Here is a 4,059-nt window from a genome sequence, read left to right as displayed (position 1 = left end):
GCTCTTAGTACTAAGGAGTATATCTAAACCAATCCCAAAGGCCAGAAGTGTAAAGAAAGCAGTTAGCATTTTTTAAAGGGATTGAGAACTTTCGGGGGGTGTGATGCAGTGGGTAGGATGCTTGCTGTGCACACATGAGGACAAAAATTCAGACCTCAGCACCCACACAGCAAACCAGACATACACACCTGTAAGCCTAGCACTGAAGTGGGAGAAAGGGTACACAGGAGCATCCTTGGGGCCTACTAGCCAGCCAGCCTAGCCAACAGATGGGCTCTGGGTTCACTGAGAGACCCTGCTTCAAAAATAATATGGAGAGCAGTTGAGAAGGGGATCATGTGGTTTGCTGGAAGTGGATATGACCAGAAATAATCTAAGCAAATTAAGTCAGTCTCAGAAAGACAAATATGTGTTTTCTTTGATGTACACCTCCTGACTGCTTATAGAGACATAAAATTATATATATGCAAATGACATGAAAGACAAAGTGAAGCTGTCTAGGGAAACAATGGGGACTGGTGGAAGGGGGAGGCATGAGGGAAGGGTAGGGGGCACAGGGTATGCTAAACAAACAAGATATGCTTATATAAAAATATCCTCCTATGACACAGCACCATGTATAATGAATATATGCAATGAAAATTACAAAAAACCATTTGTGATCAACAGAGACTATTTTTAAATTAGCATTCTGACAACTCCATGTAAATAACTGACAATTCAGGTAAACCAACTACATTCTCAACGAAAGCACAGAGCACTAAACTCTCTATGTTTGTTACTCCCTGGTTGCTGCAACAAAATACCTGGCAAGAGCCACTGAAGGAAGGAAGGGTTTATTTTGGTTATATTCTGAAGGTACTGTCCATCATGGTGGGGATATCATGGTGGCAGGAATGTGAGGAAGCTGGTCATGTTGCATCCACTGAGAGGAGACAGAGAGAGATGAATGCTGGTGGTCCCATCAATTTCTCCTTTTTATTCAGCCAGAAACTCCAACTCATGGAATTGTTTGTCCACAGTTAGGGTAGTCCTCGCCCAATCTAGAAACTCTCTCACAGATATTCCTGGAGGTGTGCCTCCCGGGGGATTCCAGATCTTGTCAAGTACATTATCAATATGATTAACCCACACTCTTTTATGATGAAACAAGGTTCCTTGAATTGTATCTGTTCAAGAAATTAGATTTATAGTTAAAAAAAATCTAAAAGCTAATTCCCTGGATCCAGAAGGCTGTGGTGGTAATCTAATTATACTGAAATATGATTTTGATTGTATGTTAATAAATAAAGTTGTCCGGGGGTCAGAGCTATTAGAGCCATAGCAAGAGTGTGGCGGTGGTGGCACACGCCTTTAATCCCAGAAAGCCAGCCTTTAATCCCAGGGAGTGGTGGTAGAAAGCAAAAAGATATATAAGGCGTGAGGACCAGAAACTAGAAGCATTTGGCTGGTTAAGCTTTCAGGCTTTGGAGCAACACAGTTCAGCTGAGAGCTATTGGGATGAGGACACAGAAGCTTCCAGTCTGAGGAAACAAGACCAGCTGAGGAACTGGTGAGGTGAGATAGCTGTGGCTTGTTCTGTCTCTTTAAATAGACTAACAGACAGGAAAAGGAGCGCTCATTCGGGAAGCTGGGACACCGCAGGCGGAAGGGTGAGATTTTGGCTCTGAGCTCTGACCTCTCGGCTTTCTCTTTTGCATTATTTCTGTGTTTCTTATTTAATAAAACAGTTGGTTACATCCATATCTGGCGCCCAACGTGACAAGAATCCATTGAAAACCACTTGGCTTGGGGGCGGGTCCGCTTTCCCGCAAGGGCGGCTTCCTAGTTCGAGCTGCCGGTTACCTAGTCCGAGCTGCCGGCTTCCTCGTTCGAGCGGCAGCTTCTGGCCCGGGCCTAGGTCTGTGAGCAGCTTGCCTAAAGCCGGTGCTACAAACAACTCAGACCTGCCCTGCCGAACAGGGCCCTGCCTGTAAAGTCAACGCAAGTGGTCAAAGTTTAAGGAAGCCAGACCCAAGCCTTGACTCGGCACAAGAGGGAAAACGTGGCTGCATTTAAACTTTAGCCAGCTACGCTTTCTTGTTTTATTAAATAAGAAACACAGAAATAATGCAAAAGAGAAAGCCGAGAGGTCAGAGCTCAGAGCCAAAATCTCACCCTTCCGCCTGCGGTGTCCCAGCTTCCCGAATGAGCGCTCCTTTTCCTGTCTGTTAGTCTATTTAAAGAGACAGAACAAGCCACAGCTATCTCACCTCACCAGTTCCTCAGCTGGTCTTGTTTCCTCAGACTGGAAGCTTCTGTGTCCTCATCCCAATAGCTCTCAGCTGAACTGTGTTGCTCCAAAGCCTGAAAGCTTAACCAGCCAAATGCTTCTAGTTTCTGGTCCTCACGCCTTATATATCTTTTTGCTTTCTACCACCACTCCCTGGGATTAAAGGCTGGCTTTCTGGGATTAAAGGCGTGTGCCACCACCTCCACACTCTTGCTATGGCTCTAATAGCTCTGACCCCCGGACAACTTTATTTATTAACATACAATCAAAATCATATTTCAGTATAATTAGATTACCACCACATTTCCCCTTTTCTATTTTAATAAAAAAAAGCAAAAGGTTATGACTAACAAAAGAAAAACTATACACAAAAGTACAATAACTATATACAGTATATACAAATAATAAATACCTAAACAGGTATTTGACAAGTCAGAGAAAATAATTCCATTATCTATCCTATTTTGGTAATTCCAAGATGTATCTAATGCACTTTCTATCCTAATTAATTTTTCAACTATAAGTAACTAATCTTCAACCATAACTAACTAATCTTCAACTCCCTCAGAGACCCAAGAAGGAAATAATATTAGCTAACAAAAATAAAAAACAGGAAGTGCATACAAGCAACTTCCAAAAAATTTGTAAGTTGACAGAAACAGCCAGCTGCCTGGGCAGTCACCTGAGGTTTCTCCACAGTGTTGGGGCATCATCTTCAGCCTATAGGCTTAGTGTATCTGACAGACTCATTTGTGAAGTAGGTTGTACACAAGGTCAACAGTTCAATCTCACATTGGGTGAGAGCAGTCCATGTACCAGAAACACCTGAATTCCACTAGTGTCCTGTCATGATTCAGGATTTTAATTTCTGGAAATTGTTGACAGTTTTTTAATTCAGCTGTCCATTCTTCTTGGCTGTGTATATATGGCTTCATCTCAGCATCCTCTTCTTCTCCACATCCCTCTATTAAATGCCAGTCTACTTTTGAGAGGCATGAGCTTTCAGCTGCTGTTCCATTGTACAACAGAATCCATCGGCCCTCTGCCTGTTAAGCTGCCTTCGAAGAAAAGGGCACCGTACCTTTTCCGGATGCGAAGGCCACTTCAGGGATGGGGCCATATTGTCCTGGCCTCAGAAGATGCCTTTTGATAAAGCCATAACCACACTTGTTTTGGTAAGAATCAGTAGTCCATTGTTCGTGTTCTGTCTGTCCATTTTGTCCTGTTGATTCGAGGATACTTTGTTGTCCAGTGGCTAACTTTTGCCACAAGGAAAGTTGACTCCATATGCAGTTTCTTCAATGCCCATATTTTCTCTGAAATAGATTAGTACTGCCAGGAGCTGACATGTCTCAAAAAGAAAAATTTTCTAAGTTATTAAAACATTTTAAATGCCATATTCTGTAGATCTCTGAAGGGTTTGAAGATGACCTGTCTAAAACATCTCTGCTCAATTTTTAAAACATATCTAATATGACTACAAGTTCTATTGAAATATCTAACTACTAACTTTCATTTCTTTATATCCTAGTAGTTGGTAATAATAACATTCAAGGATCAGAAATTTGTATTACATTGTTAAATGAATGGTATAAATACAATTAGAAATATACATATAGCATTTTCTAACAATATTAGTTTCAAATTTGTATACAATATAAAACAATTCAATCCAATGTAAAGTATTAGTGATTGTCTTTTTCTTTTCTTTCTTTCTTTCTCTCTCTCTCTTTTTTTTTTTAACAAGAACCTTAAATCTAATCTCCTTTGCTTAGCCTTTTTCTTAA

This window comes from Peromyscus maniculatus, chromosome 6 (assembly GCF_049852395.1).
Source record: "Peromyscus maniculatus bairdii isolate BWxNUB_F1_BW_parent chromosome 6, HU_Pman_BW_mat_3.1, whole genome shotgun sequence".
Classification (NCBI taxonomy): domain Eukaryota; kingdom Metazoa; phylum Chordata; class Mammalia; order Rodentia; family Cricetidae; genus Peromyscus; species Peromyscus maniculatus.
This window is presented reverse-complemented; position numbering follows the sequence as displayed.